We start from the raw sequence: 27,313 nt of genomic DNA on the forward strand, positions 1-27,313 counted from the left end.
TACATGAAAGGCTGTCCCTTTGTCTGAAACCTCTTTTGGTACTGAACAACACGTAGAGATTTTTTCCTATTTTGAATTAGAACCGGGTATCAGTGAATGTCTTTTTACAAAGCCGAATGAGCTTTGCGAGAATACCAATTCCTTTGAATGTTATGGGCTGTCAAAGGCTGTTATATAACCGACAAAAACATGGTTTGCCGCAGGGTAAACATGTGGTCAATTGTGGATTTTCCAGATCGAAAGCCCCACTGTTATGTACCGATTTTAACATTGACCGTAAGATTTAGTCGTTCACACGATGTAGTGCGAGAACACAATATTATCTACTCTCTTGTGGACGGGGTACAGGATGTTGCCTCATTATATTGTTTCAGCCGGTTCATTGCTGTCATCCTCGGAGGACATACATTCTTCTGGGATTTGATCTCTGATATATTCGTCATGTTCGCTCGTATTGGATATCAACAAGAACGCTTTTTCCACATCCTGAGCACACTCTGTATGTGCTAGCGGTACCGAAGCCATCAGTTTGATGTTTACATCTAAATTTTGTTCACATTCCCGCATTTACTTTTCTCTATTTTTCCTGCTGAAAGACGTTTCTGCGCTCACCTTGTTATGTCGATAGCACTTTCGTGCGCTGCGTGTACGCGTCTTTTCGGCAGCAGCACCACACTCCTGGGTTCCATGGGTTCCTTGGTTGAGGTCGCTAGTATCTAAGTATGGATTAGAGAGATCAAGTTCGAAGATGAGCCATATCGGCCCACGTTTTGGTATACCCCCAAATAACGGTACTTTCCTTAATTTTTAGACCAAAGTACCTGTAGTTTAACATTTGATGTTCCCAGCGGTCACAAAACATAGCCAAAAAAAATTTTCAACATGGGTACGATTTTCGGTATTTGAGGATTTTAGCCACATTTTTTGGCCAAACTACCTGTAATTTGCTCTAAATATAGGGGCATAAGTCGTCTCCCTATTGCCTGCAAGATAGTGTCAGGGCTACTATGCGAACAACTAAAGCCTATGGTCACTGAAATAATGCGGCTTTAGATCTGGCAAGTCCACCATTGCCCAGATATTTACCCTACGGCAAATCCTGGAGAAGACCCAAGAGATGCAGATTTATACGCAGAACTTGCAGGCCAAGACTTCGACGGAGCAAATAAGTGGAAAAAGAGATGGAAAGACGCGATATTCCAAAAAGCGAAGCAACAGGCAAAGGGAAATGGAATTCTTATATGGTGCATTTATCAAGTCTACCCTATTGCAGAAGTGTTTTGATACATTTTTTGGCCATATTTAGACATTTGGGTATCCGTCGTCACAAAATATCTCCACAGTTCGTACATCTTTTACCACGTGGTGGTGGTCCGGGTCTATGTTTGCTATTCCGAAATATCGTGCATCCAAAACGCTCGATGAATCTAGGACAGACAGATGCCCTCATGAATGTCGAGGTGCTTAAATCTGGTACTGCTAGCCTCATGCCATTGTCAGACGCTTCACTGTGAAGACTGAATTTCTCGACTGTTGGGCCAAACATATTTTTCGTTCCATATGTTTTTTTAAGCGCTCGTAAAATATGGCTCCGCGAAAAATGGCCCCAATGCAAAATTGCCCCAAAGCAAAAGTGCAAAATGACCCCAAAAAATTGTGCACATTACAACAACACGAAATTTGGGGCAGTTTTTCACAAATTTTTGGGGTATTTTTGCACCAAAAAATTGGGGCATAATTGCATTTCAATAAAAATGAAATATGACCCCAAACATTAAAAATGCAAAAAGGCCCCAAAATTATTTTCTGTCGATGTTTGGGGCCTTTTGCGTTTCTGAGTTATTTTTCAAAAATAAAAATTAAATTTTACAAAAATTTGTTTTATATTTATAATCGTACAAGAGCAATTTACGTTTTACTCCGTTGTAAAATATATCAACTTTGCAAACCATTTATTCGTAGATGTTCTGTGGAATAGGGATAGGTAAGTCGACTTTCGGTTAATCGATTAATCGATTTTTTGCAGTCAAAAATCTAAAAATCGTAGTCGACTTTTTTTGGAAGGAAAATCGCATAATCGATTATCTTGTGATCGATTTTCGAGTTTGACCATAGATTGTTGACTTGGCGGTTTTACACTTTTGGAGGTTTTACAGTTTCAAAAGAAAACTCGAAAATCGACGAATAGTCGATTATAATCGATTTTCTGCGGTTATGAAAAAGTCGAAAGTTGAGTTTTAAGACAACTGAAATAATCGCAAGACCGAAAAATCGCATTTTAAGATTTAGATCATAATCGAATAGTCGAAAAATCGATTATTGCTTTCCATTACCTATCCCTACTGTGGAAGTCGTAAGAAGTGTGAATTTGTAATTAAAAATGGAAAGAAAAAACAATCTCACCAATGCTCCTTCACAAGTATTACAAATAAAAATCGATTTCAAACCGTTCATCATATCGGTTTTTGTTTTAAAAATTAATTTCAAATTTGTGAATGAACATTGGTTCATAATATCTATTTTTGTTTTAAAAATTGATTTCACCAATGCTCCTTCACAAGTATTACACAAAAATCGATTTCAAACAGTTCATAATATCTGTTTTTTGGTTTTAAAAATTGATTTCAAATTTGTGAATGAGCATTGGTGAGATTGTTTTAAAAATCGCGCGATTTTTAAAACAATTTCACCTATGCTCCTTCACAAGTATTACAAATAAAAATCGATTTCACACAGTTTATAAAATTTGTTTTTATATGAAAAACTATGCGGGGGAAAGATTGTATGATTAATATATTAAAGAAACCACTAGAGAAACTTACAAAATCGCGCGATTTTTTAATTTTCTCTAGTGGCTTCTCCGATTTATTAATCATATAATCTTTCCCCCGCATAGTTACTATATATTAAAATATATTCTAGTTTGCAATATCATACAAGTTACTTCAATTGTATCTGTTTTAATTGTGTCGATATATTTAGATTTTTATCAGAAAGTTAGAAGAAATGGTGTGAATATGTATTATGGAAGGACAATTTTTAAATTGTTGTGATGCTTCCTTGCAAACAGTTAAAGTGTTGTTCAACATTGGGTAAATCGAAACATTTTATTTGTCCTTACTGCATAGAAAATGTAAACGATACTATGGTTGGTTGTTTTTATATTACCAATAAAAATTATAAAATTTTTGGGGCGAAATTGCATTTTTTATTTTGGGGTAAAACTTCATTAGGCAAAATTACCCCAAACTTGGGGCAATTTTTCATTTTATTGTTGGGGTAATATTTCATTATTTTGGGGCGAAATTGTTCGAGGTATATTGGGGTCAAAATTCATTATACAGTTTCACCCCAAAATTGGGGCCATTTTTCACAATGCCTTTTGGGGCCATATTTCCTGGGGCCATTTTTCGCGGAGCCGTAAAATATATCTTTGGTCCTTTCGCCCTTACCTTCAGTGGAAGCATTAACGCGAATAAAAATGTGTTGAAAAATTTAGTTTTTATCCGTATTGTAGCAAGTCTACTATGTAGCAAGACTACATATTTTAACCTCCGACTAACCACAAATCCGCAACCAAACGCATGCCTTGTGTCATGGCAGCTACAGTACAGTGCGCCATAATTAGGTGTTGTTTTGACGCCTTTCCCAATCCATATTATTCCTTGATTCCTTCCTTGTATGGCATTAATATCGGCCATATACTTTGCAAGTACATCTTCCAGTGTATAAGCTGCACCTTTTTAGTAAAGAGATACACAGGGGGTCGTTTTAGAGGGTTTTGCTTATCTTTTCCTTTGTTTTTCAAAGTATATATTGCTTTTTGGAAGGATGGATAAACTTAGCCAAAGGCAAAGTCCAAGTTTTATCGATCTTATGGATGAAGGTGCGGCATATATTACCTCACTACCTTTAACGCGTGTTGAAAGTAGCTCCCGGGTGACTCCATGGCGAGCTCAGTGGCCACATGAGATAAAAGAGGGACCAAGATAATTCTTGGGCTTTGCCATGTTAAAGCTGCTTAGGGCCGTTGTTTGGTGTCCTTTAGCACCTACGTCACCCTGAAAAAATTAAATTTCCAAGCATTTCAATTTAAATTTTAAAATTCATAGAAAAATCTTTATTTTTTCCAGTTGCATGCTGAAAAAAGAAACTGTAACATTAAATACATGCTTTCTCCATTCACACATCTTTTGCATCTTAAATTGAGACTTCTTGCAGTTCCTAAAATTATTGTGCATACAATGAATGAAGTTCTTTGCTAGGGTCTTTCATTCATTCGTTCATTCTCTCATGTTGCATTTAGCCACAAAATTGCATCATTAGTGGTGGCAACATGAATAGAATAGACAGTGTGTTCTATATTTGACAAAGTCTCTACACAATTTTTTGTTCAATTTCTTCCTCTTGCCGTCTGTGTGACATTGGCAGTTGTTGCAACTCTTGCATTACGATCCAAAAAAAGAAGAAGAAGAAAAAAATGCAACTACACACAATTAAATATGAAATGTACTGTTATGAACTATTTTGTGAGAGAAGACCTTCAATACAGCTTTTAAAAAAATGACAACTACGACGATAGCAGTAGTAACTGCAAATGAACGAGACGTACACACACATAATTATGTGTGTTGAAGTGCATTCATATTTTCAGAGCAGAGAAAACTTCAAATGTTAGTGGAAGACATGCATTATTGATTGTAATATTGGTTTTATAATATTCCATCTGACATTATTTCTGATTCCGATTTTCCATAAGGGACAGCGGGAAACTTATCTCATACCAAAGAGTGCTAAATTCCCTTTATATTTTAAGGTAACAGGTATAAGGCGCCAGATATACTCAGCCATTGCACCACCATTGGACATTGACACAAAAGAGGAATATTTTGTGTAAAGAATTCTAAATTTTTTGATTCAAAATGTGTAATTAGAGCGCAATTAAAATTTTTACACATCTTTTTAAGTCATCATCATCATTGATGTGCCATAGATTGGTCATAGGTCGCATCCGTATTAATGCTTGTAGGTGTGCATATGAATAAATCCTGTATGAAAGGAAACTCAATATTTGCTTATTTTGTGAGTTTAGCAGAATACGCCAAAACAAGAATACTTTGTAACAATCGTGCACAGTAGCTCAAGCAATAAAGTTAATATCGTGCTATTAATTCGACCAAATACGAAATCAGGTTGTTGTTGTAGCAGCTTCTAGATGTTTGTGTGTGTCTTCATATCATTGAATCGGCTCTGCCTCCAACTCCAAGTTCAGAGAGGACGCTACCTGGAAAGTGAGAGTGAGTTAGGTGAGTGGGGTTGACTGGCAGTTAAAAAGGTGCTGTGAAGTATGAGTGAGGAGGTAGCACCAACCAGATCTTATTTACGCCAACACGACACTCGTTTCCCTTGGCAGCTGTTGCGATGTTTGAGTACAACATTCAGACTATAGGCTCCTAAAGCTTCAGCGACTACATCAGTGTAAATATCTCTTAAACCTGCTTAATAAGAAAGTTTATCTAGGGGCTCTCTTTTATATCTCTAAACCTCCCTCTCAAGATCACGAAAATCCTCCCTAACTTGCCTGGGGGCTCGGGCATATCCATAGGGTGGTGATTTGGATGATCTTGCCGATAACATCCAAGCAAATATTGGTCTTGGTCTCCTCATGCAAATGGTCCACTGAAGACATGAGGAGACACCCTGTTGCTGTCGTCAAGGCTGTGTTCTTGAAGATTTGCAAGTTATCGCATTTCGTATCACTTACGTTAGCAAACCACGCTGACGCCGCATAGCTTACCACAGACCGACCTATCGCGTTGTACGTGGTTAACAAGGTTTCTTTATCTACACCCCAAGTGCTGTCGGCTAGGGATTTGAGACCCTCCTTTTTTTTCTCATCATATCGCAGATAGCTGAAGCATGCGCGGACGATTTATACATGCTATCGAATGTGACCACCAGGACATTGGGGTAGTTTGTGGTCGACATAATTAAACCGTCGACTAGCACACTCAGTGGGAGCTTCATTTGCGCCGTCCGTGTGGTGAACAGTGTGACTGTAGGCTTAGTGGTGGATATTTTCATATTTCTCGCGTGGAAGAACTCAACAAGATTAATGAGAAAAGCGTTTAGCCTGTCACAAATGCTATCAACGGTGGGATCTGACGCCTTGAGCGTGCAATGGGAACTATACGAGTCACCTTTCAAGTACCCGGAATTGCCATACCAATTGGGGAATGGGAACTATGCGAGTCACCTTCCAAATACCCGGAATTGCCATACCAATTGGAAAATTGATAATCTTAAGACCTTTGCGTACAACATCCTCATTCATAACTAACTCAATGCCCTCGGGAGGGCGTGGAATTACAGAAAGGTAGAGCTTAAACAGTTCCGGAGATACATGTTACCCCTCTTTGAGAACTCTCTTCTTCATTCTACGGGGTTTGGATTTCTTGTGTCTGAATTCCACGTATGACTGCCGACCATAAAATATTAGGTGACCCAGCGTTTCAGACAAGGCCGGAGGATAGTATTCTTGATATCCTCGAACAGCCTAGCATGGCTGATCCGTATCCAACGCTTTGGTCAGATCCAATGCTACTGTCACTGTTCTGTGGCACGGTTTGTCTCGTTGTGTCTTCGGCCAATATATGTGGAAATGGCGTGTAGTGCTGTTGTGGTACTAAGCTGCTTCCTGAACCAGTCTTGATGATCCACAACTGGATAACATTCTCTGATGCTGGGGAGGAGTAACGCCTCGAGTATCTTTGCTACTGGCGATGGTGGCACAATGGTTATATCTGCGAATTGTGACACTTTCGGCTAATTCTGGTAGGGGCGTATTTATTGACCGTGAAAAACGTAGATCTATCAATCTGCTTAGCACTATACCTCTCTGGACATTTCCCAGCACCAATGCCACGACTCCTGATGGGCATTAAAGTCCCACGAGACCAGTCGGCAGGGTATATATGTTAAGCGACTCTACATCGGCAGTTCCACACTGACTGCACTGCCCCGACCATTATATTCTTCGGACTCCTAAAATCCAATATTTTCTGGATCTTACCATGGCGTTCATGGCAATTTAATTGCGAAACGGTTTAAGTGCTGCGTGTACGGCTGATGGTAGGGTGACTGCAGGGGGGGTCTCATATTATGATGTGTTTATGCAGCAGGGGCTGTGTTCATTTCACATGTACGATTCCAGATCAATCCCTGAGATGCAACTACACCTTGTATCATCCCACCGTCCGATGGAATGACGTATTATGTTGTCTGACTGACAGTATCCTGATGCCCTCTTGAAGATGTTCCATATATTTCAATCGTAGCAGAGTAATGTTTTGTGACGTTTGCAGGATTCACCATTGTGTGTTGCTCAGGAAGGGAGTCTAGGCCGAGGCGGCATCAATGCTCTTTTGCATTTGTTTCTGATTCAGCTTCTGGTTGCTGTGGGTGTCGGGCGAAGAAAAGTGGGTTTCCCTGAAATTAAGTTGATGTGAAGTATAACGGAAATATGATGCATGAATGAAAGCAATAGGGATTTTAAAACGTTTGCTACAGGTCCAATTACCCGGAATTGGCGTACCAATTGGGGAATGAGAATTATGCGAGTCACCTTCCAAATTCCTGGAATTGCCATACTAATTGGAAAATTGATAATCTCAAGACCTGTTCCTAACTTCTTTGACATTTCTAAGGGCATCAGGTGATAGCCTCAACTTTACTGGATATGAACAATATGGGCTGCAACTCACGCTTTAGTGATTTGCATCCCCGGAATACAGCTGGACCTGACCAAGCGTATATACCCTTCGTAGCTATAAAGTAAAGTAGATCAAATAGTACGTGGCAATAATACCAAAACGGACAAAAGGTAAGCACACAAATGTGAAATTTGAAAGGCAAAATGTCAACCCTTGTTTTGACCTCATCCACCTGGCCGAGTCCAATAATAAAACAAATAAATAAAATAGACAATTAAAATTGGACAAAAGATGCTACTTTTGATTAAACAAGTGCTTTAAAAACAAAGCAAGGAGGGAGGCAGGCAGAAAACAAAACTACCTTTCGCCTACTAACAAGACGTAATGAAGTCGTTCCTGAGCTTACCTTCAAGTACAGACGTGCCTATATAGCTAACTAAATAAGCTAGGAAATTTGTCATTAACATATTCCAATTGACAATATTTTCATGAAATAGTAGTAATAGTGATGTATTTTTTTAATTCACTGTACGTTAACTACTCATAGTCAAACGTACGGTTATATGTACACACATACATTTATAGACATTAATAGAGCAACGGAAACCCGGTAGCAGTAACGGTAAAATAAACAAACGCTATGCTTGGCTTGTATTTTGATGCAGTATAATGTTTAGATTTAACCTTGTATTTAATCCGACAGTTACATGAAAACACCTGAACAGATTCTGTGGCAGACAAATGTAACGAAAAGTGCTACTGTACTTACACAAAAATGTTATGTACCTATAAATTAGATCTCCAGTTTGAAAAATGCAATTGCAAAGACATTAAATACGTAATGAGAACTATGTAAGCTTGTCAGATGGCCTTTAAAAATGGTCGTTGAAAAAAAAAAATTATTTGGAAAGATCCACTCTTGTTGGATGATTGTTGGAACAATTTACTTGAAAAATCCATGCTTGTTGGTCAGATGGACGTTAAAAAAATTTACTTGAAAGATGCATGCTTGTTGGTCAAATGGTCGTTGAAAAAAATTACTTGAAAAATACACGGCTGTTGGACAGATGGAGGTTAAGAAAATTTACTTCAAAAATCCAAGCAAGTTGTTCACATGGTCGTTTGAAAAAATTTATGTGAAAAATCCAGATGGTCGTTGAAAAAATTCGTCGTTGAAAAAGTGTACTTGAAAAATCCACGCTTGTTGGCCAGATGGTCGTTGAAAAAATTTACTTGAAAAATCCATGCTTGTTGGTCAGATGATCGTTGAAAAAAATACTTGAAAAATCCATGCTAGTTGATCAGATGGTCGTGGAAAAAATGTACTTGAAAAATCCACGATTGTCATGGTCGTTAAAAAATTTACTTGAAAAATCCACGATTGTTATGGTTGTTGAAAAAATTTACGTGAATTCCACGCTTGTTGGTCAGATGGTCGTTGAAGAAATTTACTTGAAAAATCGACGCTTGTTAGTCAGATGGTCGTTGAAAAAATTTGCTTGAACAATCCAGGCATATTGATCAGATGGTCGTTGAAAAAATTTACGTGAAAAATCCACGATTGTTGGTCAGATGGTCGTTTATAAAATTTACGTGAAAAATCCACGCTATTGGTGGGATGGTCGTTGAAAAAATTTACATGAAAAATCCACGCTTGTTGGTCAGATGGTCGTTGAAAGAATTACTTGAAAAAGTCCACGCTTGTTTCTTCAGATGTCGTTGAAAAAATGTACTTGAAAACTCCAAAAATTTACTTGAAAAATCCAGGCTTGTTGGTCAGATGATCATTGAAAAAATACTGGAAAAATACAAGCCAGTTGATCAGATCGTCGTGGAAAAAAATTACTTGAAAAATCCACGCTTGTTGACCAGATGGTCGTTAAATAATGTTACTTGAAAAATCCACGCTTGTTGGTCAGATGGTCGTTAAAAAAATTTACATGAAAAATCCACGCTTGATGGTCGTTGAAAAAATTTACTTGAAAAATCCAAGCTTGTTGGTCAGATGATCGTTAAAAAATTTACTTGAAAAATCCAAGCTTGTTGGTCAGATGATCGTTAAAAAATTTACTTGAAAAATCCACGCTTATTGGTCAGATGATCGTTGAAAAAGTTTACTTGAAAAATCCACGCTTGTTGATCAGATGGTCGTTGAAAAAATTTACTTGAAAAATCCACGCTTGTTGGTCAGATGGTCGTTGAAAAAATTTACTTGAAAAATCCACGCTTGTTGGTCAGATGGTCGTTGAAAAAATTTACTTGAAAAATCCACGCTTGTTGGTCAGATGGTCGTTGAAAAAATTTACTTGAAAAATCCACGCTTGTTGGTCAGATGGTCGTTGAAAAAATTTACTTGAAAAATCCACGCTTGTTGGTCAGATGGTCGTTGAAAAAATTTACTTGAAAAATCCACGCTTGTTGGTCAGATGGTCGTTGAAAAAATTTACTTGAAAAATCCACGCTTGTTGGTCAGATGGTCGTTGAAAAAATTTACTTGAAAAATCCACGCTTGTTGGTCAGATGGTCGTTGAAAAAATTTACTTGAAAAATCCACGCTTGTTGGTCAGATGGTCGTTGAAAAAATTTACTTGAAAAATCGACGCTTGTTGGTCAGATGGTCGTTGAAAAAATTTACTTGAAAAATCCACGCTTGTTGGTCAGATGGTCGTTGAAAAAATTTACTTGAAAAATCCACGCTTGTTGGTTAGATGGTCGTTGAAAAAATTTACTTGAAAAATCCACGCTTGTTGGTTAGATGGTCGTTGAAAAAATTTACTTGAAGAATCCACGCTTGTTGGTCAGATGGTCGTTGAAAAAATTTACTTTAAAAATCCACGCTTGTTGGTCAGATGGTCGTTGAAAAAATTTACTTGAAAAATCCACGCTTGTTGGTCAGATGGTCGTTGAAAAAATTTACTTGAAAAATCCACGCTTGTTGGTCAGATGGTCGTTGAAAAAATTTACTTGAAAAATCCACGCTTGTTGGTCAGATGGTCGTTGAAAAAATTTACTTGAAAAATCCACGCTTGTTGGTCAGATGGTCGTTGAAAAAATTTACTTGAAAAATCCACGCTTGTTGGTCAGATGGTCGTTGAAAAAATTTACTTGAAAAATCCACGCTTGTTGGTCAGATGGTCGTTGAAAAAATTTACTTGAAAAATCCACGCTTGTTGGTCAGATGGTCGTTGAAAAAATTTACTTGAAAAATCCACGCTTGTTGGTCAGATGGTCGTTGAAAAAATTTACTTGAAAAATCCACGCTTGTTGGTCAGATGGTCGTTGAAAAAATTTACTTGAAAAATCCACGCTTGTTGGTCAGATGGTCGTTGAAAAAATTTACTTGAAAAATCCACGCTTGTTGGTCAGATGGTCGTTGAAAAAATTTACTTGAAAAATCCACGCTTGTTGGTCAGATGGTCGTTGAAAAAATTTACTTGAAAAATCCACGCTTGTTGGTCAGATGGTCGTTGAAAAAATTTACTTGAAAAATCCACGCTTGTTGGTCAGATGGTCGTTGAAAAAATTTACTTGAAAAATCCACGCTTGTTGGTCAGATGGTCGTTGAAAAAATTTACTTGAAAAATCCACGCTTGTTGGTCAGATGGTCGTTGAAAAAATTTACTTGAAAAATCCACGCTTGTTGGTCAGATGGTCGTTGAAAAAATTTACTTGAAAAATCCACGCTTGTTGGTCAGATGGTCGTTGAAAAAATTTACTTGAAAAATCCACGCTTGTTGGTCAGATGGTCGTTGAAAAAATTTACTTGAAAAATCCACGCTTGTTGGTCAGATGGTCGTTGAAAAAATTTACTTGAAAAATCCACGCTTGTTGGTCAGATGGTCGTTGAAAAAATTTACTTGAAAAATCCACGCTTGTTGGTCAGATGGTCGTTGAAAAAATTTACTTGAAAAATCCACGCTTGTTGGTCAGATGGTCGTTGAAAAAATTTACTTGAAAAATCCACGCTTGTTGGTCAGATGGTCGTTGAAAAAATTTACTTGAAAAATCCACGCTTGTTGGTCAGATGGTCGTTGAAAAAATTTACTTGAAAAATCCACGCTTGTTGGTCAGATGGTCGTTGAAAAAATTTACTTGAAAAATCCACGCTTGTTGGTCAGATGGTCGTTGAAAAAATTTACTTGAAAAATCCACGCTTGTTGGTCAGATGGTCGTTGAAAAAATTTACTTGAAAAATCCACGCTTGTTGGTCAGATGGTCGTTGAAAAAATTTACTTGAAAAATCCACGCTTGTTGGTCAGATGGTCGTTGAAAAAATTTACTTGAAAAATCCACGCTTGTTGGTCAGATGGTCGTTGAAAAAATTTACTTGAAAAATCCACGCTTGTTGGTCAGATGGTCGTTGAAAAAATTTACTTGAAAAATCCACGCTTGTTGGTCAGATGGTCGTTGAAAAAATTTACTTGAAAAATCCACGCTTGTTGGTCAGATGGTCGTTGAAAAAATTTACTTGAAAAATCCACGCTTGTTGGTCAGATGGTCGTTGAAAAAATTTACTTGAAAAATCCACGCTTGTTGGTCAGATGGTCGTTGAAAAAATTTACTTGAAAAATCCACGCTTGTTGGTCAGATGGTCGTTGAAAAAATTTACTTGAAAAATCCACGCTTGTTGGTCAGATGGTCGTTGAAAAAATTTACTTGAAAAATCCACGCTTGTTGGTCAGATGGTCGTTGAAAAAATTTACTTGAAAAATCCACGCTTGTTGGTCAGATGGTCGTTGAAAAAATTTACTTGAAAAATCCACGCTTGTTGGTCAGATGGTCGTTGAAAAAATTTACTTGAAAAATCCACGCTTGTTGGTCAGATGGTCGTTGAAAAAATTTACTTGAAAAATCCACGCTTGTTGGTCAGATGGTCGTTGAAAAAATTTACTTGAAAAATCCACGCTTGTTGGTCAGATGGTCGTTGAAAAAATTTACTTGAAAAATCCACGCTTGTTGGTTAGATGGTCGTTGAAAAAATTTACTTGAAAAATCCACGCTTGTTGGTCAGATGGTCGTTGAAAAAATTTACTTGAAAAATCCACGCTTGTTGGTCAGATGGTCGTTGAAAAAATTTACTTGAAAAATCCACGCTTGTTGGTCAGATGGTCGTTGAAAAAATTTACTTGAAAAATCCACGCTTGTTGGTCAGATGGTCGTTGAAAAAATTTACTTGAAAAATCCACGCTTGTTGGTCAGATGGTCGTTGAAAAAATTTACTTGAAAAATCCACGCTTGTTGGTCAGATGGTCGTTGAAAAAATTTACTTGAAAAATCCACGCTTGTTGGTCAGATGGTCGTTGAAAAAATTTACTTGAAAAATCCACGCTTGTTGGTCAGATGGTCGTTGAAAAAATTTACTTGAAAAATCCACGCTTGTTGGTCAGATGGTCGTTGAAAAAATTTACTTGAAAAATCCACGCTTGTTGGTCAGATGGTCGTTGAAAAAATTTACTTGAAAAATCCACGCTTGTTGGTCAGATGGTCGTTGAAAAAATTTACTTGAAAAATCCACGCTTGTTGGTCAGATGGTCGTTGAAAAAATTTACTTGAAAAATCCACGCTTGTTGGTCAGATGGTCGTTGAAAAAATTTACTTGAAAAATCCACGCTTGTTGGTCAGATGGTCGTTGAAAAAATTTACTTGAAAAATCCACGCTTGTTGGTCAGATGGTCGTTGAAAAAATTTACTTGAAAAATCCACGCTTGTTGGTCAGATGGTCGTTGAAAAAATTTACTTGAAAAATCCACGCTTGTTGGTCAGATGGTCGTTGAAAAAATTTACTTGAAAAATCCACGCTTGTTGGTCAGATGGTCGTTGAAAAAATTTACTTGAAAAATCCACGCTTGTTGGTCAGATGGTCGTTGAAAAAATTTACTTGAAAAATCCACGCTTGTTGGTCAGATGGTCGTTGAAAAAATTTACTTGAAAAATCCACGCTTGTTGGTCAGATGGTCGTTGAAAAAATTTACTTGAAAAATCCACGCTTGTTGGTCAGATGGTCGTTGAAAAAATTTACTTGAAAAATCCACGCTTGTTGGTCAGATGGTCGTTGAAAAAATTTACTTGAAAAATCCACGCTTGTTGGTCAGATGGTCGTTGAAAAAATTTACTTGAAAAATCCACGCTTGTTGGTCAGATGGTCGTTGAAAAATTTACTTGAAAAATCCACGCTTGTTGGTCAGATGGTCGTTGAAAAAATTTACTTGAAAAATCCACGCTTGTTGGTTAGATGGTCGTTGAAAAAATTTACTTGAAAAATCCACGCTTGTTGGTCAGATGGTCGTTGAAAAAATTTACTTGAAAAATCCACGCTTGTTGGTCAGATGGTCGTTGAAAAAATTTACTTGAAAAATCCACGCTTGTTGGTCAGATGGTCGTTGAAAAAATTTACTTGAAAAATCCACGCTTGTTGGTCAGATGGTCGTTGAAAAAATTTACTTGAAAAATCCACGCTTGTTGGTCAGATGGTCGTTGAAAAAATTTACTTGAAAAATCCACGCTTGTTGGTCAGATGGTCGTTGAAAAAATTTACTTGAAAAATCCACGCTTGTTGGTTAGATGGTCGTTGAAAAAATTTACTTGAAAAATCCACGCTTGTTGGTCAGATGGTCGTTGAAAAAATTTACTTGAAAAATCCACGCTTGTTGGTCAGATGGTCGTTGAAAAAATTTACTTGAAAAATCCACGCTTGTTGGTCAGATGGTCGTTGAAAAAATTTACTTGAAAAATCCACGCTTGTTGGTCAGATGGTCGTTGAAAAAATTTACTTGAAAAATCCACGCTTGTTGGTCAGATGGTCGTTGAAAAAATTTACTTGAAAAATCCACGCTTGTTGGTCAGATGGTCGTTGAAAAAATTTACTTGAAAAATCCACGCTTGTTGGTCAGATGGTCGTTGAAAAAATTTACTTGAAAAATCCACGCTTGTTGGTCAGATGGTCGTTGAAAAAATTTACTTGAAAAATCCACGCTTGTTGGTCAGATGGTCGTTGAAAAAATTTACTTGAAAAATCCACGCTTGTTGGTCAGATGGTCGTTGAAAAAATTTACTTGAAAAATCCACGCTTGTTGGTCAGATGGTCGTTGAAAAAATTTACTTGAAAAATCCACGCTTGTTGGTCAGATGGTCGTTGAAAAAATTTACTTGAAAAATCCACGCTTGTTGGTCAGATGGTCGTTGAAAAAATTTACTTGAAAAATCCACGCTTGTTGGTCAGATGGTCGTTGAAAAAATTTACTTGAAAAATCCACGCTTGTTGGTCAGATGGTCGTTGAAAAAATTTACTTGAAAAATCCACGCTTGTTGGTCAGATGGTCGTTGAAAAAATTTACTTGAAAAATCCACGCTTGTTGGTCAGATGGTCGTTGAAAAAATTTACTTGAAAAATCCACGCTTGTTGGTCAGATGGTCGTTGAAAAAATTTACTTGAAAAATCCACGCTTGTTGGTCAGATGGTCGTTGAAAAAATTTACTTGAAAAATCCACGCTTGTTGGTCAGATGGTCGTTGAAAAAATTTACTTGAAAAATCCACGCTTGTTGGTCAGATGGTCGTTGAAAAAATTTACTTGAAAAATCCACGCTTGTTGGTCAGATGGTCGTTGAAAAAATTTACTTGAAAAATCCACGCTTGTTGGTCAGATGGTCGTTGAAAAAATTTACTTGAAAAATCCACGCTTGTTGGTCAGATGGTCGTTGAAAAAATTTACTTGAAAAATCCACGCTTGTTGGTCAGATGGTCGTTGAAAAAATTTACTTGAAAAATCCACGCTTGTTGGTCAGATGGTCGTTGAAAAAATTTACTTGAAAAATCCACGCTTGTTGGTCAGATGGTCGTTGAAAAAATTTACTTGAAAAATCCACGCTTGTTGGTCAGATGGTCGTTGAAAAAATTTACTTGAAAAATCCACGCTTGTTGGTCAGATGGTCGTTGAAAAAATTTACTTGAAAAATCCACGCTTGTTGGTCAGATGGTCGTTGAAAAAATTTACTTGAAAAATCCACGCTTGTTGGTCAGATGGTCGTTGAAAAAATTTACTTGAAAAATCCACGCTTGTTGGTCAGATGGTCGTTGAAAAAATTTACTTGAAAAATCCACGCTTGTTGGTCAGATGGTCGTTGAAAAAATTTACTTGAAAAATCCACGCTTGTTGGTCAGATGGTCGTTGAAAAAATTTACTTGAAAAATCCACGCTTGTTGGTCAGATGGTCGTTGAAAAAATTTACTTGAAAAATCCACGCTTGTTGGTCAGTTGGTCGTTGAAAAATTTACTTGAAAAATCCACGCTTTTTGCCCAGATGTTCATTGAAAAAATGTTCTTGAAAAATCCACGCTTTTTGGCCAGATGTTCATTGAAAAAAATGTTCTTGAAAAATCCACGCTTTTTTGCCAGATGTTCATTGAAAAATCCACGCTTTTTTGCCAGATGTTCATTGAAAAATCCACGCTTTTTGGCCAGATGTTCATTGAAAAAAATGTTCTTGAAAAATCCACGCTTTTTTGCCAGATGTTCATTGAAAAATCCACGCTTTTTTGCCAGATGTTCATTGAAAAATCCACGCTTTTTGGCCAGATGTTCATTGAAAAAAATGTTCTTGAAAAATCCACGCTTTTTTGCCAGATGTTCATTGAAAAAATTTACTTCAAAAATCCACGATTTTTGGCCAGATGTTCATTGAAAAAATTTACTTCAAAAATCCACGCTTTTTGTTCTTGAAAAATCCACGCTTTTTGGTCAGATGGTTGTTGAAAAAATGTTTTTGAAAAATCCACGCTTTTTGGCCAGATGTTCATTGAAAAAATTTACTTCAAAAATCCACGATTTTTGGCCAGATGTTCATTGAAAAAATTTACTTCAAAAATCCACGCTTTTTGTTCTTGAAAAATCCACGCTTTTTGGTCAGATGGTTGTTGAAAAAATGTTTTTGAAAAATCCACGCTTTTTGGCCAGATGTTCATTGAAAAAATGTTCTTGAAAAATCCACGCTTTTTGGCCAGATGTTCATTGAAAAAATTTAATTCAAAAATCCACGCTTTTTGGTTAGATGGTGGTTGAAAAAATGTTCTTGAAAAATCCACGCTTTTTGATCAGATGGTTGTTGAAAAAATGTTCTTGAAAAATCCACGCTTTTTGGTCAGATGGTTGTTGAAAAAATGTTCTTGAAAAATCCACGCTTTTTGGCCAGATGTTCATTGAAAAAATCTACTTCAAAAATCCACGCTTATTGGCCAGATGTTCATTGAAAAAATGTTCTTGAAAAATCCACGCTTTTTGGCCAGATGTTCATTGAAAAAATGTTCTTGAAAAATCCACGCTTTTTGGACAGATGTTCATTGAAAAAATGTTCTTGAAAAATCCACGCTTTTTGGCCAGATGTTCATTGAAAAATGTTCTTGAAAAATCCACGCTTTTTTGGTTAGATGGTGGTTGAAAAAATGTTCTTGAAAAATCCAAGCTTTTTGGTCAGATGGTTGTTGAAAAAATTTTCTTGAAAAATCCACGCTTTATGGTCAGATGGTTGTTGAAAAAATGTTTTTGAAAAATCAACGCTTTTTGGTCAGATGGTCGTTGAAAAAATTTTCTTGAAAAATCAACGCTTTTTGGTCAGATGGTTGTTGAAAAAATGTTCTTGAAAAATCCACACTTTTCGGTCAGATGGTTGTTGAAAAAATGTTCTTGAAAAATCCACGATTTTTGGTCAGATGTTCATTGAAAAAATTTACTTCAAAAATCCACACTTTTTGGTCAGATGGTTGTTGAAAAAATGTTCTTGAAAAATCCACGCTTTTTTGGTCAGATGTTCATTGAAAAAATTTACTTCAAAAATCCACGCTTTTTGGTCAGATGGTTGTTGAAAAAATGTACTTCAAAAATCCACGCATATTGGTGAATATGTCACTGAGACTGTCACTTAATCAATCACTTACCTCTTTTGTTAATATAGATTTTTACTAATAAAAGATAAATCAAATTTTACTAATAAAATAATAAATCAAATAAGTCTAATTACACTCGACTCTAACGTTCGTAATGCAATTTGTTTTTAAATTTGTATCTTTTAATCAAATGAGCACTTCCATTTTATTCGGTGTATGGTAACACCATCAACGTTATCCATACACGTGTCTTCTTAATTTTAACCCACGCGAAAAGGATTGTCACCCCGGTTTTATTGCCAACTTTGAATTTATTTAAAAGCGTATGTGGTGATGATATAAATAAAAATGTCAACGAATGATGGCTTTTTCGGAACCTATTCAACAATATGTTTACAAATGTGTATGTTACCGTGGTCTTGAATCCCCTTTTTATTTGAGAATAAAAGCCACTGCATTTTAGACTATGAAAAGGGATTACTTCAACTTTGTTCTGCTTCTTTTTTCGGTTTGGTTTGCCTTCTTTTGTACAGTTGCATATATTTTTCACGATTTACTTGTTAAGTAATTCAGAAGGCAAAAATGGTTCTTTACATGCAGTCGTGTGTGTGTGTGTGGTTCAAACAGAAGGTTGTAATTGTATTTTTTGGGGGTTTTTTCTTGCTAAAATAACAATGACACAGGTCTTTCAGTGTGCAACGTTGTGGCAGTAACAAAAATCACGGTCTTGCAAATTTACGCTAATAACGTGGCTCTGTAACTATTCTACTGATGTACGAGTATGTATACATTTGGAGAGGCGAACATGTATCTACATGTAAGTGTAGATTGATGTGACTTCACGGAAGTTAACAACGGTGCATGCGGTACGCCAAATGAATGCGAGGGGACTGTGTAGGTAGTATTCAACACGTAAATTTAAGCCTGTTCCGTACACGGGTGGTGCAGTGCAGCAATCATTACTTATTTACTTAGTTGTCTCTCTACAGAACATTTGTCCTATAAGCCGAAACGATTTCCTTCCTACTCTATTATTTTGCTTTAAATTTCCAATTTGGAATATCGTGTTTTTCGATCTCGTCTTCAACTTGTTAACTCCGTCGAAGTCTTGGCCGTCCAGTTCTGCGGGTAACGGCATGCGGCCGGAATTTATATGCCTTTTTAGCTGGTTCATCATCAATCATTCTTATCACATGGCCAAGCCAACGCAATCGTTGTATCTCGAAACGTTTAACTGTAGTGATGTCGTTGTATAGTTGATAGAGCTCATACGACGTCGAAATTCATCGACAATGCATATTGACCCGTAGATCTTCCGAAGAACTTTTCTCTCAAACACACCAAGCGCTGCCTTATATGCTTGCTCAGGTATACAGGCTTCCGCACCATATTTTAGCACTGGTACTATCAATGTTTTGTCAAGTGTTATTTTTGTTTGACGTGATGTGGCTTTGGTATACTCTACACCACTATGTGGAAAGGGTATTATAAGTTTGTTTTTTTTTTTCCGAAAATACATGTAACACCGCGAAATATTCGTCGTAGACCCCCCATGTGGTATACCAAAATTCATATTTCGACGAGATAAAGCGATTTTGAGATGTGTGTCCGTCTGTCCGTCAATTAATAATTTTAATCAAACTGAAATGGACCAAAACTTTTGTAATAGGTAAAATTGTTATCTCTATTCCTGGAAAATATGGTCCACCCCGTAGGTTGTAAATAGTCAGGGAAAGGAGTTACAGGCTAGTATATACAGGGATCCCACAATTTTAATTGTTGTATAATAACCATAATCACGCTAGAGGTCGCAGTTATATTTAACACAGACAAATTTTTGATCCATTGACCGTTGTGCGAAAATTGTCCGAATTTAAATTTTAGTCAAATTTAAATTCTGGGGCCATATTCCGATAAATTACAAACAAAAAAACTTGAAATTCAACTCTTCACATATTCCTTGATACAAATTATATCTATATATATAAAAGAGCTTAGTGATAAGTGAGTGAGTGAGTGACATGTATATCATCGCCCAGACGAAACCGCTGAAGCTAGAAAGCTGAAATTTTGACTGTGGGTTGCTGTCGGTGTGAAGGGCTGAGATAAGGCTGGGTTTTTGGGAAGAGCTAGAATTCTGAAATTTGGAACGAGGGTAACTGATGGAGAGCTAGAAAGTTGTACCAAAGGGTTTTTGGAAATTCGACCTCTAAGTGTACGAAAAGTACTAAATTTAGTACCAATTGTATATTTTGAACGGATTTAGCTAGAAACTTGGAATTTGGTATGGAAATGAAGGTTGGGAAGTGGTGTTTATAAAATTGAATGGTTTGTGAAATTCGTACTCTTGTGTACGAAAAGTACTAAATGGTACTAAATTTATTACAATTTGAATTTGGGTGAACGGATAGGACTAGAAACCTGAAATTTGGAATTAAGACTACTGAAAGAGTATACGATTGCGATATGGGATAGTTTTCGAAATTCGTACTTATGGTTGCGGAAAGTTCTAAATGGTACTAAGTTTGGTACAATTTGGATTTGAGTGAACAGATAGAGCTGCAATCCTGAAGTTTGGAATTAAGATTACCTATGGAGTGTAGGATTGAGGTAGTTATGGAAATTCGTACTTATGGGTACGGAAAGTACTAAATGGTACTAAATTTGGTACTATTGGATTTGGGTGAAGAGATAGAGCTGGAATCTTGAAATTTATAATTAAGATTACTTATGGAGTGCAGGATTGAGGTAGTTTTGGAGATTCGTACTTATTGGTACGGAAAGTACTAAATGGTACTAAATTTTGTACAATTTGGATTTGGGTGAAAGGTTAGAGCTGGAAACCAGAAATTTGGAATTAAGATTACTGACGGAGGATATGATTGAGATATGGGGGTAGTTTTGGAAATTCGTACTTATGTGTACGACAAGTTCTAAATGGTACTAAATTTTTACAACTTGGATTTGGGTAAACGGATAGAGCTGGAAACTTGAAATTTGGAATTAAGATAACTGTTGAAGTGTACGATTGATATATGGGGTAGTTTTAGTACTTATGTTTACGAAAAGTACTAAAAGGTACTAAATATGGTACCCTTTGTATTAGGCAAAGAGCAAGAATTCTGAAATTTGGAATGAAGGTAACTGATGGAGAGTTAGAAAGGTGTACCAAATGGTTTTTTGGAAATTCGACCTCTAAGTGTACGAAAAGTACTAAATTTTGTACCAATTGTATATTTTGAACGGATTTAGCTAGAAACTTGGAATTTGGTATGGAAATGAAGGTTGGGAAGTGGTGTTTATAAAATTGAATGGTTTGTGAAATTCGTACTCTTGTGTACGAAAAGTACTAAATGGTACTAAATTTAGTACAATTTGAATTTGGGTGAACGGATAGGACTAGAAACCTGAAATTTGGAATTAAGACTACTGAAAGAGTATACGATTGCGATATGGTATAGTTTTCGAAATTCGTACTTATGGTTGCGGAAAGTTCTAAATGGTACTAAGTTTGGTACAATTTGGATTTGAGTGAACAGATAGAGCTGGAATCCTGAAGTTTGGAATTAAGATTACTTATGGAGTGTAGGATTGAGGTAGTTATGGAAATTCGTAGTTATGGGTACGGAAAGTACTAAATTGTACTAAATTTGGAACTATTGGATTTGGGTGAAGAGATAGAGCTGGAATCCTGAAATTTATAATTAAGATTACTTATGGAGTGCAGGATTGAGGTAGTTTTGGAAATTCGTACTTATTGGTACGGAAAATACTAAATGGTACTGAATTTTGTACAATTTAGATTTGGATGAACGGATACAGCTGGAATCCTGAAATTTTGAGTTAAGGTTACTGTTGGAGTGTAGGATTATGGAAGTTTTGGAAATTCGTACTTATCCCTTTCGGTTATTCTATGCCATATGGCATAACCAGTTTTTGAAGCCCGTTTTAAGGCAAAATACTTATGGGCACTCTTTTTTTAATAATTTTGTATTTTTCCCTGAAGTGTTATCTAAAAATAATTCGACAAAAATTGTTGATTGGTGGACCCTATACATTGTTATGTCCCAAAGAGCAAGCGCTCCTCGTTCGATTTAAAATTTGCATGAAAATACCATCTTATAATTTTATATATTTTATTAACAAAAATATTTTGTTTGTTAACTTTTTGTATTTAATTTAGTAGATAATCATTGCCTTAATAATTAGAACAAGAAAAAACATCCGAAATATAGTTCAATGGAGCTGCCAGATTTTTTATATTTCATACTATGCCATATGGCATAGATTTTTCCCAACGGAAAGGTTTCACTTTGTTTGACTCCCAGATCTTCTATTGTAAAACCCCTAGATCTTCTATAAGAAGACCTCCAGATCTTGTATAAATAGACCTCCAGGTCTTCTATAAGAAGACCTCCAGATCTTGTATAAGTAGACCTCCAGGTCTTCTATACGAAGACTTCCAGGTTTCTATAAGGAAACCTCCAGATCCACCATAGGAAAACCTCCAGATGATGTATAACAATTCTTGCAGATTTTCTAAAATAACTCCTCCAGATATTATATAAGATGGCCCCCACGTCTTCTACAAGCTGACCTCCAGCCCTTCTATAGGATGACATTCAGGTGTTCTATAAGAAGTCCTTCAGATCTGCTATATGAAGACATTCAGGTCTTCTATAAGAAGTCCTCCAGTTTTTCTATAAGAAGGCCTCAAATCTTCCATAAGAAGACCCTAGGTTTTCTATAAGAAGACCCTAGGTTTTCTATAAGAAGGCCCTAGGTCTTCTATAAGAGGCTTTAAATGTTCTAAAAGAAGACCTCCAGATATTCTATAAGAAGACCTTCTATGTGAAGACCCCCAAATCTTCTAATAGTAGACCTCCAGATATTCTATGAAAAACCTTCATGTCTTCTATAAGTAGACCTCCTGGTCTTCAATGAGAAGATCTTATGCTTTTCTATAAGAAAGGCCCCTGCTCTTCTATGAGAAGACCATCTGGTTTTTATAAGAAGGTCTCCTGCTCTTCTACGAGAAGACGTCCTGCTCTTCTATGAGCAGACTTCCTGCTCTTCTATGAGCAGACATCCTTCTCTTCTATAAGAATACCTACTGCCCTTCTATATGCAAACGTCCTTATCTTCTATGAGAAGACGTCCTGCTCTTCTATGAGCAGACCTCCTGCTCTTGTATAAGAAGACCCCCTTCTCTTCTATAAGAATACCTCCCGCCTTCTATATGCGAACGTCCTGCTCTTCTATGAAAATACGTCCTGCTCTTCTATGAGCAGACCTCCTGCTCTTATATAAGAAGACCTCCTTCTCTTCTATAAGAATACCTCCTGCCCTTCTATATGCAAACGACCTTCTCTTCTACGAGAAGACGCCCTGCTCTTCTATGAGCAGACCTCCTGCTCTTGTATAAGAAGTCCTCCTTCTCTTCTATAAGAAGACCTCCTGCCCTTCTATATGCAAACGTCCTGCTCTTATATGAAAAGACTTCCCGCTCTTCTATCAGAAGACGTCCTGCCCTTCTATATGCAAACGTCCTGCTTTTCTATGAAAAGACGTCCTGCTTTTCTATGAAAAGACGTCCTGCTTTTCTATGAAAAGACGTCCTGCTCTTCAAGAAGAGGACCTCCTGCTCTTCTAAAAGAAGACCTCTTGCTCTGCTATATGAAGACCTCCTGTTCTTCTATAAGAAGACCTCCTGCCCTTCTATATGCAAACGTCCTGCTCTTCTATGTGAAACATCATGTCCTTCTATGAGACGACCTTTTGCTCTTCCAGGAGAAGACAGCCTGCCCTTCTATGAGAGGACCTTCTGCTCTTTTATGAGAAGATGTCCTGCTCTTCTATAAGAAGACCTCTTCCTCTTCTATAAGGCCTCCTGGTCTTCTATAAGATGAAGTTTAATTAAATATTTAATTAAATATTGAATATTTTAGTTGTTTTTTTTTTTTCCTTTAAATACATTCTATGCCATATGGCATAGTGTCCAAAAACCACTTTTCCAAACAAAATGTTAAAAAATTAGTTTTGATTATTCATATAGTGGGCCTAAGTATATATAAAATTGAAAAAATATATTTTTTCAGATCAAAAACAAAAAAGAAGCACCGAAAGGGTTATGGGTACGAAAATGACTAAATTTGGTACAATGTGGAGTTGGGTGAACGGATGGCGCTGGAATCCTGATATTTGAAATTAAGATTGCTGTTGGAGTGTAGGTTTAAGGTGGTTTTGAAAATTCGTACTTATGGGTACGGAAAGTACTAAATGGTACTAAATATGGTATAATTTGAATTTGGGTGAACGGAAAGAGCTGTAATCCTGAAATTTGGAATTTAGATTACTCTTGGAACTTATGTATATGAAAAATACTAAATGGTACTAAATTTGGTACATTTTAGATTTGGGATATGGTACATTTTAGATTTCGGATAGAGGTGGAACCCTGAAATTCGGAATTACTGTTGGGGATAGTTATTGAAATTCGTGCTTTCACACGAAAAGTATTAATGGTATTATGAATAGAGGTGGAATTCGGAAATTTGGTATTATAGCCGCTGTTGTTGTGTAGGGTTGAGATATGGATGAGGTTGCGGATATACGTACAATAAGTGTACGAAAATTACTAAATGGCACAGGTTCAAATTGTTAATGTGTAAATGGGTAGAGCTGAAATTGTAAAATTCGGTATTAGTATAGCAGTTGGCGTTTAGAGTGGAGATAGAGAGGAAGTTTTGGAAATTCGAATTTATGTATATGAAAAATGCTAAATCGCGGTTGGGATATAGTTTTGGATATAAGGAAGTAATTTTTGGAACTAATACATATTATAAGTACTAAATATGGTACCAGTTCGGTGTTGCATAAAGGGACATAGGTGGAATTTCGAATTGTTGTATGAGGGTTTGTGTTGGTGTTTAGATAAGGATTTTTTGATATGCATACAAATTCTGAAATTAGGCTGAGAGCTCGCCGATTTATTGAGAAATACCAAATGCACTAAATTGTATTAAATCTGACGTTAGGTGCAGCAATGAAGCTGGAATTATATAATTAGTGTGTGAAAAAATTGCAATAAATTTGGTATTGGGCTAAGCAATAGAAGTGTAGTTGCGATTTATTATTTATTTGTCAGGTTCATTGTTAAAGGTTGTCGTACAATAAGTGTTCCAGAAGTATTAAATAATACTAAGTATTGAAGCATTGGTATTGAGTGAATCGATAAATGAAATTTGTTATGAGAAGCACTGTTGAGATTGGATCAGAATGTTTATTAAAATCCGGCTTTAAATGTATGAAAAGTTTCTACATTGGGCATTGGGGGAACAAGTAGAGCTAAAACTGAAAACTTTGAGCTAAGGTCCTGGTTTTTAAAAATTGTACTGAATATTTTACTATTGTTTTTATGTTAACACGAATTCGGTTTCTAAATATTGTACTGAAATCAAAAAGTCGAACGTATCTTTTCAACAAAATTTGTTTTTTTTTTTTTGTTGTCTATTCTGAACGTTATAGTAAGTTCATTTGAAAAGGTATATCTATGCGACTAATGTTTTATAAGAAGGTTTTTAAACCCTGAGAATAAAAAGGCCTAAAATATTAAAAAATTAAAATTAAATGTTACATAGGGTAACATCTTTTGAATAAAGGTTTTCTACATTTTGATATCACAAATTCCAAAATTCGGTTGGAAAATGGGGATACAAAATGTGGAAAATATTTTTTAAATACCCATACCGCTTTTATAAAACATTGACTGGAATTTAAAATGTAGGCCGCTGGTGAAGTGTAGAGGTGCGATAAGGTCTTTTTTGAAATTCGAACAAAAGGTGTGTATTAAATATTGTTTTCCGCATACGAAGTAGCGGGCATTTTGCTAGTTAATAATAAATGATGCAAAAATATCAATTAATTATATCAATAACATAACGTGTCGCAATCATATAGAATAAATTCCATGGAAAACAGTGGCCAGAGGAAATGGTGTAGGATATCACATAGTCGGCCGCGTCGGACTATCTATCCATTTCTAATTTGTTTTTTAAACTGCTTACTTTAGCCAGAGGAGCATATATTCTTATTCTTCTTATTTATTCTTCTTATTTCACGACTAATGTTGATTGTTGTGTTTATGGCGGTGCCGAGGTATATGAAGTTTTAAACTACCTCAAAATTATATGAACCAACTTCCAAATTTTATAAAGGCAATGCGCGTCGATACCATCAGATTGGTTTTGTGGCCGTTTATTGACAGACTTTAGCAGATTCTCCTTCGACCTTTATAAATATATCAATTGCTTATTTTTCTGATCGGTCGCCTTATAAACCCGAACGATTATTGCGAAGATGTCAAATTCAGACATGTCTTGGAATACCTTTGAACGTAGGGGCTGTCATTGACTACTCTATAATCGACAAAGATATGGTAAGTGTCAATCTGCTTCTATTGGGTCTTTTCCAGGATTTGCAGCAGGGTTAATATATGTTCAATGATGAATTTGCTAGGTCTAAAGCCACATTGGTATGGCCCCACTATAGGCTTTAGTCGCACAATATACCTGACCTTCTTGTAAGCCCTATGCCCTTGTAGTTAGAGCCATAGAACTGTGCAACAAAACTCAATTTTTTTTTTTTCAAAATGATGGGAAAACCCGTCGTTTTTAAAGTCTACGTCGGAAAGTAACCAAAATAGGCGGGCAAGTTCCGCCCATTTTAAAATTTTTCGAAATATTTGAGTTTAGATATCTTGGAATCCTTGCATCTCAGGTATATACTGTCTTTGGCAACTTTACTTAGAAAGGTGTCGGAAATATTTTTGTTAAAAATGTTAACCCTCATGCGGTTCATCAAAGGGGTCTTTTTTGTCCTTTTTTTGAAAATCTTTCAAAACTCATTAAAAATGTGATCGTATCAAATCCGAATATTCTACAAAATTGTTCGCCATAAAATTTTTGTATAGGTCTCAGAGTACACCAAATCTGTAACTTTTGTCTAATCGCCAGGAATCTCTAAAAATGAAAAACACGTTTTAGGGTTAAATTCGGACTTCATCTGAGTTTATTCAAAATTGTCCCACAAAACATAATTTTAGAGAGATGATGTTAAAGACAAAAATATTCTTCGTCAAATTTCACCATAGGTCACCAAAGAAATGAAATGTCTATTTACATTCTATAGCATGAAAATATCTGTATCAATTTTGCTGAAAAAACATGAAAATATTTACCAATTTTTTATGACAATTTTTTTGCTTATTTTTTCTAGTTGGTACATGGAAGTAATATAAAACTTGGTTATAGGTGAAAAGTGTCAAAGTATGAAAAATTATACATAAAATTTCACTATGAGCTTCAAAATAAACCATAAATATATGCACACTATTTCCTAAAAAAAATTAGATTGCAAATTTATATATATTAGGATGAAATTATATGTTTTAATTTTGGACTGTTAATTTTACATAATTCCATACTGGATCAAACTCTAGCAAAATCCTTTACTTTTTGGGAATATGGTTAAAGAAAGAAAGAAATGAAATTTCATTATGAGTCTCTGAATAAAAGAAATCTATAACCATAACATGCAACATTCTTAGCAGTACGTGTTTTTGATATAGGGTTTAGGGCCATATTTTATAATTTTCATACTGATTGCCGTTGTGATTGGACACTATATATATCTTATTGATGGTTTTTCGTTATAAATTCATAC

The sequence above is a fragment of the Musca autumnalis genome, unplaced genomic scaffold (genome assembly GCF_047663935.1).
Source record: "Musca autumnalis isolate F117 unplaced genomic scaffold, ASM4766393v1 scaffold_3, whole genome shotgun sequence".
Lineage (NCBI taxonomy): Eukaryota > Metazoa > Arthropoda > Insecta > Diptera > Muscidae > Musca > Musca autumnalis.